Raw genomic sequence first — 16,028 nt, 5'->3', positions numbered from 1 at the left:
TGTTAAATGTTAATCTTCTTCTCCTGCTCTTCGTCCCTACTCTGATCTTAGTTACTCTCCTTATATCAAAGAAGACATTTGGCCTTTGTTTTTTAGGGATTGGCTAGCTTCACTTAGCATAATCTGCTCTAATGCCATCCATTTCCCTGTAAATTCTATGATTTTGTCATTTTTTAATGCAGAGTAATACTCCATTGTGTATAAATGCCACATTTTTTTTATCCATTCGTCTATTGAAGGGCATCTAGGTTGGTTCCACAGTCTTGCTATTGTGAACTGTGCTGCTATGAACATCGATGTAGCAGTGTCCCTGTAGCATGCTCTTTTTAGGTCTTTAGGGAATAGACCAAGAAGGGGAATAGCTGGGTCAAATGGTGGCTCCATTCCCAGCTTTCCAAGAAATCTCCATACTGCTTTCCAAATTGGCTGCACCAATCTGCAGTCCCACCAGCAATGTACAAGTGTACCCTTTTCCCCACATCCTCGCCAGCACTTGTTGTTGTTTGACTTCCTAATGGCTGCCAATCTTACTGGAGTGAGATGGTATCTTAGGGTGGTTTTGATTTGCATTTCTCTGACAGCTAGAGATGATGAGCATTTTTTCATGTACTTGTTGATTGACTGTATGTCCTCCTCTGAGAAGTGTCTGTTCAGGTCCTTGGCCCATTTGTTGATTGGGTTGTTTGTTCTCTTATTGTCTAATTTTTTGAGTTCTTTGTAAAACTACAGAACCCTAAAGAGAGAAATAGAAGAAGATCTTAGAAGATGGAAAAATATACCCTGTTCATGGATAGGCAGAACTAACATCATCAAAATGGCAATATTACCAAAAGTTCTCTATAGGTTTAATGCAATGCCAATCAAAATCCCAACGGCATTTCTTGTAGAAATAGAGAAAGCAATCATGAAATTCATATGGAAAAATAAAAGACCCAGAATAGCAAAAACAATGCTAAGCAGGAAGTGTGAATCAGGCGGTATAGCGATACCAGACTTCAAACTATACTACAGAGCAATAGTAACAAAAACAGCATGGTACTGGTACCAAAACAGGCGGGTGGACCAATGGTACAGAATAGAGGACACAGAAACCAATCCACAAAACTACAACTATCTTATATTTGATAAAGGGTCTAAAAGCATGCAATGGAGGAAGGATAGCATCTTCAACAAATGGTGCTGGGAAAACTGGAAATCCATATGCAACAAAATGAAACTGAATCCCTTTCTCTCGCCATGCACAAAAGTGAATTCAAAATGGATCAAGGAGCTTGATATCAAATCAGAGACGCGCTGTCTGATAGAAGAAAAAGTTGGCTACGATCTACAGTCGGTGGGGTCGGGCTCCAAATTCCTCAATAGGACACCCATAGCACAAAAGTTAATAACTAGAATCAACAAATGGGACTTACTCAAACTAAAAAGCTTTTTCTCATCAAAAGAAACAATAAGAGAGGTAAATAGGGAGCCTACACCCTGGGAACAAATCTTTACTCCTCACACTTCAGATAGAAAAAAGGCTAATTTCCATTTCTGAGGAGAAGGAAAAGATATTGGTTTAAATATCTACTTTACTCTGCAACTTAATTTTTAATTTTTTTGTAGTTGTAGATGGACAGCATGCCTTTATCTTATTTGTTTATTTTTATGTGGTGCTAAGGATAAAACCCAGTGCCTCTCACATGTGAGGCAAGCACTCTGCCACTGAGCTACAGCCCCAGCCCCTTGTAACTTAATTTTATTTTTTTTAATTATTTTAGAGGTATATTTGGGGGAAAAAAAAAGAAACTTGTTCTGCATGGGTTCACCTCCAGCCTATAACAGTTACCAAGTCTCTATAAGATTCATTATCCCCTTTTCCAGAGCAATATTTATTTTGTTTTTGCTTTGTTAAAAATATATATCTGCCCCTTACCAGGCTGAGTAATATTAGAAATCTTTCTTCCATTAACCTTGCCTTGGAAGGTATCATATCTAATCATCCCTTCTCAATTCCTGGCCTCCTAGCCTTAAAGTACAATGGAAAAAAATAAGGAGAGTTCCTATTACATAAACAACCTTTAGAACTCTCTGAGCTTTCTCATTGCCTGTGAAGAGAGCACATGGTCAGCCACAAGGCAGCCATTACTCATCTCTAACTAATTTTGTTATGAGGAAACAGTTTTATTATAGCAAATATTCAAGAGAATCCAAAAAATATGTGGACTTAAGCAAAATAACCCTATTTTTAAAGCTTAGAGGACATAAACAAATATAAAATAAAACAGAAACAGAAAGCTCATCAAAAGATAATCATATCTTCATTTAAAATCCAGTCTAAATGTATTAGAGTGCAGACTCCTAAGAAAAGCCCTCTCCCTCTTCTGTGATATAACTTCTGTACCTTCTACATATTTTTGATATTATTGTTAGCTTTCATTTATTGAATGCCTATTTTGTGCCAGAAATGATAAAGAAAAAAAATTTTAAGAAGAATAAAATACCTGGGCACAAAGGTGCATGCCTATAATCCCAGTGAATCAGGAGATTGAATCAGGAGATTCAAGGCTAGCCTCAGCAACTTAGTGAGACCCTGTCTCAAAATAAAAAAATAAAAAGGACTGGGGATGAGGCTCAGGTGTTAAACATCCCCTGTTTTTTTTTTTTTTTTTTTTAATGCAAACCAAGGACTAGGATTGTAATCAAAACCTGTGTGGCTCCAAATTCTATGCATCACCCACTACCATATTCTGCCTCCTATTTCTGCAAGAATTATTTGTTTACATTAACTTCTCTCACCCTTTAACTGGGATTAACTGGCAATAGGAACAATGATTTATTCATCTCTGTATCACCAATACCTCGAATTTGCATTCAACAAATATTTGTTAAACTAAAGCAAACTATATTTTAAATGCAAATCTTATCAGTTTTATTCAGCATTGCTCTTCTTTTCATTGATTACTTCTTGGAATTTATCTAAATTTATTTTCTTCATTTTAGATCATTAAATAGAGGTCCAATGTGATGCTTTTCAAATTCAATACTCTCTTTTGGTTAGAAATCAAAAGACAGGATAGTCGTCATTTTAATAGTTATATATTTGATTTAAGTGATCGTTTTCTGGGCATGCTTTAAGAAGCAGAATATTAGCTCTCCAATTCTGAATTCCAAATCTTAATTTAGCAAGAAGAGGTCTCAAATTTGGGAAAGAATTTTAGACATTGAATTCAAGCAAACATACTTAAGCTATAATTGGCATGTTCTCCCCAAATCTTAAAAACATTTACAAATGGGATCTAATTATAATTGTTTCCTTCTATAAGCTATTAATGATATGTGTGTTCTTAATGTTCTCATGGGAAAGTAAATCAACTTACCCACAATTGATAAGACATAAATACTCCTCTCGTTGTTTTAAGCTAGGAGGAACATTTGTGCTCAACCATTTAACTCTCTCTCAAGTTTCCCACAAGAGAAAAATAAATAGTCTGAGGGAAACAGAAAATCTCTCTCTTTTTTTTTTTTTTTTTTTTTTGGTGCCAGGGATTGAACAGAGGGGCATTCAACCGCTGAGCCACATCCCCATCCCAATTTTGTATATTATTTAAAGACAGGGTCTCACTGAGTTGCTTAGTGCCTCATCATTGCTGAGACTGGCATTGAACTTGTGATCCTCCTGCCTCAGTCTTCCAAGCTGCAGGGATTGCACACATGTGCCACTGAAAGAGAAAATATGACTTGTTGAATATCAAATGGGTGGGGTCTATGGATGCAATCTTAATGCGCCAGGCTCAAATCCAATATTTAATCAACTTTACTCTGCCTCCATGTCCCTATGAAATCCAGCACATTCTTATCTATAGGTAGGATTTTCAGCATAGGAGGAAAAGGGAATGGGGAGGGGAAGGAGAAAATCTCAAGAGGCCGTTCTGAATACCAGGAGGACATAGAGTTTTTTTCATGGTGTGATTCTGATCAAGCATCTCCATGATAAGCTGATTCCCAGCCTCCTTTTTCTACTGTCCCTGTCCCAGAAAGAAGTTTATTCCAGTGGAAGATTTGGGTACAGAGTTCCCTTGAGGACATTCATTTCTGGATGGAATTGAATTGCATGTGACTAGATTACTTCTAAGAGAAGAGAGTTCTTTGAAGTTTTTTTTTTTTTTTTTTTTTTTTTTTTTTTAGAGTAATTCTCCTGAGATCCTGTAAAATACTCAGTCTCAACATTTTGGTAAAAAGAGATAAGGGCAAATATTACAATTCAAAAATGGAAAATGAAGTTCTTTTGGAATGTGACAAATATTACTATTCTCATTGCAATTTCACTGGCAGCAGCCTTCCTTCTTCTTCTTTTCTCAGAGGGCCTATGTATGGTAAGAATTTGTCCTCTAGACCACCCACTTAGTCACCCTTGCTAGTGGCAAGAATGTCTCACTTAGTCTTTTATCTTTTTGTGCTGTTTGGAGAATCCTCAGAAGAGAGACTTTCTTAGACATAATGAGTCATGCCTGGTACACTGCAATTTCACTGTTATAAATTTTATAGACTAGGGGGCAGGTGAAGTCATGCTGTTGATTGAGATTCAAGTAAAATTTGATTTGAACACAATGCAACATCTTCAGATATCTCCAGGAATCCCTGGATTGCTACAACCTTAATGTCACTGCTACTGCTTGCAGTGCCTCCTCATTTCAGCCTGCCTGCAGGTGGACTATGTTCCAAACCCGACTAAGAAGCTCCTCGGACTCCCCACACAGTGATAATGGCCCACGCTGAACCTCCTTGCTTTAGAGCAATGGTTCTGAAAGTGTGGCCCAGGGACCCCAGTTCACATGAACTGTAAACTTGCTAGCAATGTAGACTATTGGGTTTTAGTCCAGACTTTGAGTCTGAATCCCTAGGGGTATGTCCAGAAATCTATGGCTTAACAAGCCCTAGTTAATTCTAATACTCAATAAAATTTGAAAGTCACTGCTTTAGAGCAAAACTGTACAAAGTGTGGTCCACAGATCTCAACATCACCTTGACCTGGGAGCTTATTACAATTTAAATTCTCTGGCTGAATTCTGAATTTACAGAATTAGAATCTCTGGATTCTACTATAACAAGCTCTCCAGGTCGAGACAGCTAAAGCTTGAGATGCAGTACCTTAAAGCGTTTCCCCTTGCTGATACCCACTCCTGGGTTTCCTCTTTTTTTCTCTTTTTAACACAGGAACAAAGGATAGAGACCCCAGTAATATGGTTTTTCCTAATACCTTTATCCTTAACCTTCACCTTCTCACTGCAGGTAGATGCTGCTAAGGTTCTTGATATGATGATTCAAACACTAGTAGGGCTTGCAGCTGAGTCCTGTCTATCCTGATGAATCATTTTTTTTTTTCTCATAAAGGAATATTTCTCTCTGGAGCCCAGTAACTTCCCTAAATATCCTTTGATGGTTGAGAAGGCTTTGCCTGCTCAGAGTACAAAGAAAAAAATATGTTGAAGTCTAGGATAATGGACTAGGAGATAGAGTTTGTCAAATCATACACAAACAACATTCATAAGTCTCAGCACTGACTGAACCAGAACGCCCTGTTACAAATTGAAGGCTGGAAGAAACGGAAACGTTGAGAAAGGAATTACCATAAGTGAATATGCTGGGTTTGGTTTGACTTTGAAAATTGTATTATATTTGCTGATAAAGCATATTTTCAATAGGAGGGAAAATATAGAAACAATAAGAAACAAAGAAAGAACTCATTACGGCTCCAATTTTTCTTTCCATAAAGGCACAAAGTGGAAGAAATTCATTCAAAATAACCCAGGAGACCTTGGACACATCGGGAAAAGAGAATATCCATTTGGAAGGTTGGAGGACTACTTTGAGATCAGGCACAAAATACTCATGGAACCCTTAAAACAAGAGTACCATCTGCTCCGAGTAAAGAGAAGACCATACAGAGATGGGGATTGGGTCAGCATGGAGAATTTCAGTTCTCACACGCAATTTATTGACATTATTTCCTAGGAGTTAATTTTCAGTACAGTAATCTCATATTCAGCTTTATCAATGGCTAACAGATATATCCATCCAATCATATTTCAGTTATGACTGTCTAAGAACATGGAGGGAATATGCCAAACCTAAAGATATTTTGCATAGCCTGTCACCTGGAGAACATGGTAATTTGGGTACTGGCATCATGAGTCCTGACTTGAATTTTGTCTATGTTCCTCCATCAGAATTCTGGGTACACATTAGGGGTACAATAAATAACTAAAAATAAGTTGGTATTATTTGGTGTTTATTGAAGAGAGAGAGACAGAGACAGAGACAGAGAGACAGAGGAGAGAAAGAAGGAAAGAGGTGTGAAAGAAGTTTTCTGAGCTAACTTCAGGTCAATATATTATCAAATCTATTTCCTTAATGCTTTCCCTATTCTTTTCCACATTACATAATGCTTTTCTAAAACTTTTCAGACTCTATTTTCTTTTCCATGAAAAAAAAGAAAGAAAAAAAATCCTCTTTATTGCAGTATCTGATTTAGGAAAGCAACAGTGTTGCTTGTCACACAAGATGGTAGAATCTGTGGTCTAAGCACAGACAGTCTGTTTTTATTAACACAGTAATTTAATTATTTGGGGTATAGGAATGATTAAAATTTGCATAATTCAAAGAAATAAGGCAAAGATGTTCAATTAGGATGCACAAATTTTTGCCTGGAACTCAAAAGAAACAGAAATTATTAAAACCAACCATAACAGCTAAATCAACTGCTAATGACCTGATGACAGAATAACACTCATTAATATATCCTGGATTTCACTACAGCCTTTAAAATGTGTGTTCTCTCTTTTTTTTCCATTGTATATTCTTGATGATATGTGCAAGTAGACTTCTGAAATGTCTTCTTTCATAATATACATTAGTTTCAGTCTTTTGGGTCCCCAGAGTCTCAGGTTCATTCCTTGGGAGTAGAAATTTCGTGCGCCATTGAGAACACAGAATTGGAAATGGGAGCATGAGAAAAGGGGATAAGTCATAGCACTGTTCTATAAATTGTCAAGAACTGAATCTGAGTACACACTTTTTAATCCTGCCTATCCCCTAAAATGTACTACATCAGACTTATACATTAACTTGTTACATATTGGGGTCATAGCCTAGTTATTTTTTTTAAGCTTTTACTTATCAGAGATGGGAGATTTATTATAAAATGTCAAACCTAAGAATTCTTCAGGAACCACATACAAACAGACTTCTTACTGAAGAAAAGCATCCTCCAAGGAAAGTTTAAAAGGGGGCCCAGATGAAAAATTTTTTTTCACTTTGGCCAAATAAGTCCTGATTTCAACATGTTCCACAGTTCCCCAGAGGTGAGAAACTAGACAGTTCTACAATATCATATTTCAAAAGAAGCACAGGGTTGAGTAGCTAAAGCAGTAAGGTGATTTTTATCTCACAAGAGTACATCTCCTTGAATAACACTCTTATCCCAAAACAATAAACTAGTAGGTACCATTCTGTGTTGTAACTCAGTAAGCTAGCTTGATTGTAGATACAAAGCTATGTACTCAACTTCAGTTGACACTTTGTATGGACTAGAAGAAATGTGTATGATGTGAGATCAATAAAGAAGTAATTAAAAGCAAAAGGCTCTTACTGATTGTAAATGAAGCTGAGAACACAAACTCAAATCTCAATAACCTAGACTTATGACTCTTAGAGCCAAGGTCTGTTAACATCTGCTTCTTGGGTAAGAATGTTTTTCTCTCAAAATAACAGTGCAACATGAATCAACAGCTTCCAAGGGAACTATTTCCTTAGGTCTCAGACTTGAAAAATCTCATTGATCTTTGGTGAAATCTCAGTTATATAAGTAAGAAGTTATTTTTAAAGTCATGCCAGATGCTACAGTTCCTTCTCATTGCTCCCACATGGATGTGCCCTGTTTATTCAGAATGGAGCCAACAGCTAGCTCTGTAAAAAGAAAGTTAAGCAAGATTCCCTGACAAACCAAGGGAACAGATTTGCATGTAATGGATCTGTAAATATTCTTTTTAGTTTTATTACTTGACTGTTGGCTTTTGAGCTGAAAATACACACAACCACCACCAACACACACACCCACAAAAAATCTCAGAGAATTTTTTTAGGAGGCACAGGGTTTTCATTCTGGAATTGACAGTAGGAATTCTTCTTAATTTAAATCATTTTTTTACAGTCTCCTACTGAGACTAAAACATTAACAGATAAACTACAATTCTAGCTATAATTTTTCCAGGAAAAATATAAAGTAGTCCATGCTGTCATAAATAATCTTTAATAACAAAAACAAATGGTAATGGATTTAGTAAAATTTGAACTCATGGTTTGAAGGATTTTTTTCAATTATGCATTTTTTCTATAACTTGGGGTTAATATTTTATCAATAGTAAAATAAGCTAAAGAAGTGCTTGATTGCCAGATCTTACTGAGAAAGTAACTCTTTAAGTTTGTTTGGAGTATGTCAAAGATGAAATGTCAAAATTATATAGACTTGTCTAATGTTTCTCTAACAAACTGTATTTATTCTCTGTTGTAGCTCTAGCTCTACCTAGAACAGTAGTACATATCACTTGGAAGCATTTGACAAATGAATGGAATGAGGAGATTGTACCTCAGTGACCAGAACAATCTCATTTTCTAAAGCCATAAATATCCTTTTATCTTTTCTAATAAGTCAGTTGGTGAGTATCCTTGCCTGTGTACATCCCATCATTCTCCACTATGAAATTTTGTTATATCACCTATTGCTGTCTTAGACATATGTATTATGATTAACAAACACCATCTCATATCATCATTTCCCATCTATATCTATGTAAAACTACCAATACTATAATTTACCATATTTTCATGTAGCATTATCACTAGATTTTTCAGTAAAATTGAATAATTTCTTTGCTTAAGATTTTCTAATGCCTTTATAATGCTTAAATTAAATTTCAACCTCCTTACAGAGGCCTCTAAAGCCATGCATGATTAAGCTTTATATATAAATGTATATATGTATATATACATATATGTGTGTATATGTATATATGTATATATAAAGATAAGTTTCTATATATAGAACCTTATCTTCTACCATGCCTCCTTGATATCTATACTGATGTCTTATTTCTTACTTATTTCTTTCTGGCTTCCAATAACCAGTAACTTCCAATGACCCAGTAACTTCTATCAGTCTACTCCTTCCCCTGCTGATAACTCTTAGAAACTTGGGTGAGAAAAAACTAGTGTTTGAAGGCACTGAGAAGTAACAAAATTGATCTAAACTAAAGGAGATCCAATCTCTGAAAGAAAAAAAGTCAAATTGTTGGAAATACACAAATAGATGCTTTTCCCCCTGTAGTACTCCCCATTCTTCAGCCTGGGGTGAATAGTACTGAAACAAAATATTATTAGCTTGAGAAATCAGAAGAGAGAATTGGGGGCTGCCATAGTGGCTGGATACTGAGAGAGTAAAATTCTGGAAAGGAGGACACTACCAAAGAGAAAACCCCAAAATCTATATATAACCCTACTCAGATTCTTGGCTAACTCATAAACTTCAGATTTGTAGAATATGACTCCAAGGAGTTTGGAGAAAGCAACTGTTACAGACTTCAGTGAATATATACTATAGGACAGTTAAGATTTAGGAATTAAGGGTTCTGTCCACTGCCTTGCTAATCACATTTTAGTATTAAAGGCTGAAGTCAGGACTAGGTAATTCACCAATAATTAAGCTACCTGATGAGGGAAATTTATGCTCTTCAGAGGAAGGAAATTGAATCCAGAGTTTCTATAATGTATCCATACAATACCCAGTATGCAACTAAAAATGATCAGATATGAACAAATAGGGAAAATATTATCTGTAATCAAGAGAAAAGGAACAGTTAGTAGAAAACTACTAATAATTGACTATTAGAGTTCATAACAACTTCAAAATAACCACAATAAACATGTAAAATATCTGAAAGAAAATTTGGGTGTAATGGGTGAAGAGATTAGAGAATTTCAGTCATTATATAAATTATACATAATATATATATATATATATATATATATATATATATATATATATATATATATATATTCAGTCCTAAACTTAATCCAATCTGAAAATCTAAATATATAGGTGACTGTGTTCCATCTTTTCTGAAGGTGATGCCTAGATGTATGCTGGGAAGAGTTGCTTCATCTATGGTAGGGGGAAGATCAGGTTCTTGGGCACAGAGTTCTCCAATCTGTGTGATTATCATCCTTTTCCACCTGAATGTAGTCATTCTTCTGGCACCAAAGAGTAGATAGTGTTTGGTGGAACTCAAATCTGTCATGGGCAGACCTAGGCTAGCAAGTCCTCACCTCAGCTCTTGCTGCTAGCAATTCTCACCTATCTGGCATATCTTCTTCCAGCCTCTGGGTCTATTGGATCTATGTAGCTTCTACTGCTGAAATAGACTCGCAGACTCAATTTACATTAATACCACACTGGAACCTGAACACACTGGAGCCTGCTTTCTGAGCACAGAATGGTCTGACTGATGTGATCTGGCTCCAAGATCATAGGGGCACACGAAGAGATGTGACAGCTTCTCAGAGTCCCAGGTAGGGACTTTTCTCTCTTCTTCCTTCCTTCTCACCCCCAACACTCTCCATTATTATTATTTTTTATTTATTTAATTTTTTGGTACCAGGAATTGAACATAGGGGCAATTAACCACGGGGTCGCATCCCTAGCCCTTTTTTATATTCTGTTTTGAGACAGTGTCTCTCTGAGTTGCTCAGGTTCTCACTAAATTACTAAAGCTGGCTTTGAACTCACAATCCTCCTGACTCAGCCTCCTGAGCAGCTGCAATTACAGGCATGTCCCACTAGCATCTGTCTCATATTTCTTTTCCAGAAAATTATGATCTCTTCCTAGACATATGGAATGTTGAAATTGACCAGGACAAAAAAAAAAGAAGAAAGAGAGAAAAACAGGGTGGAGAGGAGGAAAAAAGGCATAGTAAGACTTTTCAAAATATTACTATTATTCAATATTTTATTTTATTATACCGTGTGGATAGAGCTGTAGGGTATAAATCCATTTCAGGATAATTTTGATAATCAGGTGAATCTTGAAGCCCCTGGCTGCTACCTCCCTTGCATTTCAGATAGAGTTTGTTATTATGGGATTCTCTGTTTATGAAAAGGTATAGCCATGGTCATGAGTCTCATATTGCTTTATGAAAGTGACTCTTTTTCCCAACTCTTGGAATCTGTCACCATGTCAAATTTAAGTTTCTTAGGATGGAAGTGACAAAAATTTGGAATAAATAGTATCTCAGCCTATGAATTTCTTAGTATGCTCTTTTCTCTATCCATAACTGTTACCTCCTCCAGGTCATTATAAACTATATTACATTGCACTTATATCAAGCCTTGATTTATAGATCAAATTATCACACTAAATTATGATTGTTTTAAATTCCCAGGTATGTGTTTATTATTGAAGTAATCCTCACTCTTCTTTTAAGAACATGTTGTCAAGTGAACGTAGTAATAAATTTCAAAGTTTACTTTTGGTAATCAACAAAAAAAGATTTAGCATAATGATTAATGGCATACTCATTTAGGGACAGGTGTTCATGGGATTTAACTCAAACAAGGAAAAATTTCAGCTTACCCATTTTGATTATATGTATGTATATATTACAGAACAAATCCCCTCAGGAGCAGTGAATTTCAGATGAATTGTCTTTGCTGTTTTATTAATGACACTGTCTGGTGGGCTTCAATGAGTCACACAGGGATGCAGCAGATTCCTATCTTTCCTTAATGTTTTGCTCTAGTTTCTACCAGTATAGCTGGGTTAGAAAACAACTCGTGCACATAAACCTTAGGCTGATGTAGCAGCTTAGTTTTATGTTTATAACTAGTTCTAAATATTTAATGTATAGGGTACTTTCTAACTTCAGAAGAAATGTGAAGGCAATGTTCCTGTAGTCCTGCAAGCTGATCTATAGTTTTACATGCTAAAATGAAAGATTATGGCTCAAATGACTTCAAGTTGACATTAGATGGTTCAGACGAAATGAAACCCCTTTCAGAGAAAAGCCACACTTTTTTTTTCTTAAAAAGGAGAAAATTTTGAACATGCATTTTATTTTCTATATGGTAGCCATAATATTTCCTGTGATGAAAAAAGCACAATAAAGTTCAGTGGCACTATAAGAAACAAAGTTATTTCTCAGAATGAGGTATAATATCTTTTATCAGATAAACTGGAACTACTAGAAAATATTGGAAAACTTTTCCTATTATAAATCTATTCCTACTATTAATAGATGATTGTGAAAATTGTTATTGCTCTCTTCCTGAAACTTTGACATCTATCACAATGTGTATTCTATCTTCACATAGTTACTTTAATAATAATAGACTAAAAAAATAAAATATTCACTGAACAAATGGCCCAGGTCAAAAAACGAAAGCAGAATGAGTTTGAACTTCACTATAATAGTTCTTAACATTATCAATCTGGAAAACCAAAAGCTCCAAAGTTTATATTAGAAAAAAAAATATTTTAAAACTAGTTAGAAATATTTTAATGAGAAAAATCCATATCTCCTTAAGATAATTAGGCATAAAAAGTGGCAGAAGATAGCTAGTTTCCCTCTCTTAAGAAGATTATTATAGTACAGGGCCTGAGGGGTCTTTGACTAACACATGAAAAATGAGGATTTATTTAGGCAACATCAAACTTAGGTATTCTGGCAGAATAAACAGTACCATTCCAGTGCTTTAAAAAGAGAAATTCCCCTTACATTATTAAAAGCTTACATCTCACAAACCATTCAGGAGCCAGTTTTCCAACATTTTTCTTAAATCACATTTAAGGCACTAAATCCTACAAATAAGTCTAATTAGCATAAAAGGAACACATTTAATGACATTCTAAGTATAAAACATCATTGAAATCTGAGGCCTAGCCAGACACATACTTAAAATTGACTAAACTGTTTCAAATGCTATGTCTTTAAATTAATTTATGTTGAACACAGTGGGTACCAGAGTCAATTCTGGTTGCCATGACAACAGACACTGAAAATTTAAAGATCCAGCAGCAGGCTCAATTCCCTGCAAAGAGGGCTATTTTACATTAAAATTACATGCCACTGCAACAGTTTCAATGAAACATGTTAAACAGATACACATGCAAGCCATCTTTTTTTTTAAGACAATTTAATTAGTATATGGGATACAATGTTTATCATTTTAACTTAAATTTCCTCCTGGCTAGATTTAAAGCATGAATTAGAATCTAAATTTCAGAAAGCAAGCAACTAATTATGAAAATGCTACACTAGGGAAAAAGGAAAGATATCTGAACTAATCATGTAGTAAAAACACTATAGAGTATCAGTCTATAATATTTGCTTTGCAAATTTGTCCATGGCTGGTGCGCCATTCTCATAAGATAGAAACTCAAAAGATAGAAACCACAACAATAAAAAAGGTAACATGCATTCACATGAATACAGTGAATTCTTTAGCTTGATAAGATGCATAATGATTTCTCTAAAGAGTCCTCTAATTGGCTATAAAATTACTGAATTTGAAAACGATTGTGTTTTGCATCATTCCAATACGGTTTTTATGGGGTCAAGGCTCATCAACTTTACCAGATAAACATACCCACTCATGTAGCCCAAAAAACAGTCACCTTGTGCATATAAACCAAATGGAGAGAAAGGAGATGTGAGGGGCTGTCAATCAGTGGGTGCCTAAGAGGAAAAGAAAGGAAAGTGGAGGCCTCTGGAAGCAGAACTCTTCCCTGTCTCTCCTTGCATTAGAGCAGTAAGAGCAATGGAAAGACCTGCTGGGTGATGGTTAAACAAACATGATGATAGCCCAGTTTCCCAATCAGTGTTTTGAAACATACACACAGAGACACACACTGTCTCATACACACAGGGACACTAACACACAATTATACAAACACTCTCACATACACAGAGATATATTCTCTCACATACAAACGCACACATTCACAAAAACATAGGCTCACACACTCATATATACATACATTTTTTTCAGGACTGGCCATTTTCCTGTTGTTTAGTCTGTTAAAATGTAATGTCATTCATGAGCTAACTCATCCCGAGCCACTAATTAATTAAAACTGGCTCACTCTGTGGTGTCCCTGATGACAAGAGTTAATTCCGTTTGAAATACAGAGATTTCCTTTTTCCGTGTTCATTTTATAATTCTCAGATTCTTTAAACAAGATATATATTATTTATTTATTTATTTTTAAATTTAGAAACAGGTCTCGCTGAGTTGCTTAAGGCCTTGCTAAGTTTCTGAGGCTGGCTTTGAACTCTATCCTCCTGCCCCATCCTCCCAAGCTGCTAGGATTACAGGCATGCACCTCTATGCCAGGCTCAAGTTTCATTTTTTTTTAAACCTTGTTTGAAGGAGGAACAGGAAGTATGGAAAATTATAGGAAGAAAAGACCTACCTTAAGTAAGTTCCCTATACTAAAGATTTCCTGAAAACATACCAAATAAGTCTATGAAATATCTAAAGCATCTAAGAGGTTGTTTATTCAGTATTTTTACTCTATTTTTGATAGAGATGCCAAAAAATTTCATTTTATCTGCCATCCAAGATTTTCTACTCTACAGAAGATATGAATTGAAAAAGAAAAAAAAGAAACAATATTTGGAACCAAAATGTATGACATCCTTGGAAATACAGACTATGGACACAAAAATTCATGACATTTTTAGACATGGAAAATCAAAATCAATATTGCTTCTCCACTATGAAATTGCAGGATGCTTATTAAGCTGAAAATATGTTCATCCTTAAATAAACATTGCCCATGATGATTCAGAGGAAGAAAAATCTCCTACTAGAAAAAAATATATATATAGGATCAAAATATAAAAACTCATTCATGTAACATAAATTTTCATTTATTTCTTTTCAAGTGCTTTGAAAATCGTCTGCAAAAATTTCACGAGTAGAGAACTACAAACAAGATACTAATTTTGTATTTTTAAAACTCTGTGTTTATGTAATCTAAATGGAACAGTTTGCGCCATCAAAACCATCCCCTCAGTCTTCATGAGTCCTCTTCAGATACTTACAGGCCTTGGGCAGGCTCCAATTATAATAGTTTACAATGACTTTTCATGCTTATCAGCAACAACATTTAAAGATGCACTCCATGGCATAAGAAATTATTTTTATCTAATCTGTACCTCTTAAAGATCATCCAGTGTCCATGTAAAGTAAATAATACAAGCTGTTTAACATTATTAATTAGATGTTACTGTTGAAAAGATAATGACTCCCTCTAATCATTAAGAAAAAAATCAAACTATTTTGAACATTTGTACTATCAAGGCTCTGTAAAGAGTACAGTCTTAGAAGGGGGATAGGACTATACTGACCATGAAAACAGAACCGAGAGGGCATATTCAAAATAATTTTTTAATGTGTCAGGAAAGATTCTTGTGAAGGAGATTGTATTTGTTCTGAAGCTTGAATTTTCCAAGTATGGGACTTGCACAGACAGAAGAGAAGGACCTTTCAGGAAGTAGAGTAGGTACAAAGACACAAAGTGGGGGCATGTGGGCTGTTCCAGAGATTCTAAAAGAGCCTATTGGTGAATTGAAACCCTATCCAAGAAAACTTCAAATCCCAGAATAAAGAACATGGGCTTTGTTGTTTAGGCAAGACTTTGGAGCAGGAAATAGCAAGATATGAGGTTCTCTTTGATAAAAATTCACATGTTAAATGTCTAGATGGCCTGTAAAAGAAGTCATGAATTGAAGACACAAGTTAATCCAAGTGAAGCTGAAAGGCATCTAGTTGAAGGAGAAATTAGCAGAAGGACCAGGGAAAAGGGGGTTTAGAGATATTGCAAAGGTAGAACGAAGAGGATTTGGTAAAGTCCATCTTGAGGTCCCCTCCTTTAAGAGTTAAAAGAACTAATGTGTTAAAGGAGATGAACATATCAGAGTAGAAAATGTTG

This window comes from Marmota flaviventris, chromosome 5 (genome assembly GCF_047511675.1).
Source record: "Marmota flaviventris isolate mMarFla1 chromosome 5, mMarFla1.hap1, whole genome shotgun sequence".
In the NCBI taxonomy this organism is placed as follows: Eukaryota; Metazoa; Chordata; class Mammalia; order Rodentia; family Sciuridae; genus Marmota; species Marmota flaviventris.
The sequence above is the reverse complement of the archived record's forward strand: the minus strand, read 5'-3'. Positions refer to the sequence as shown.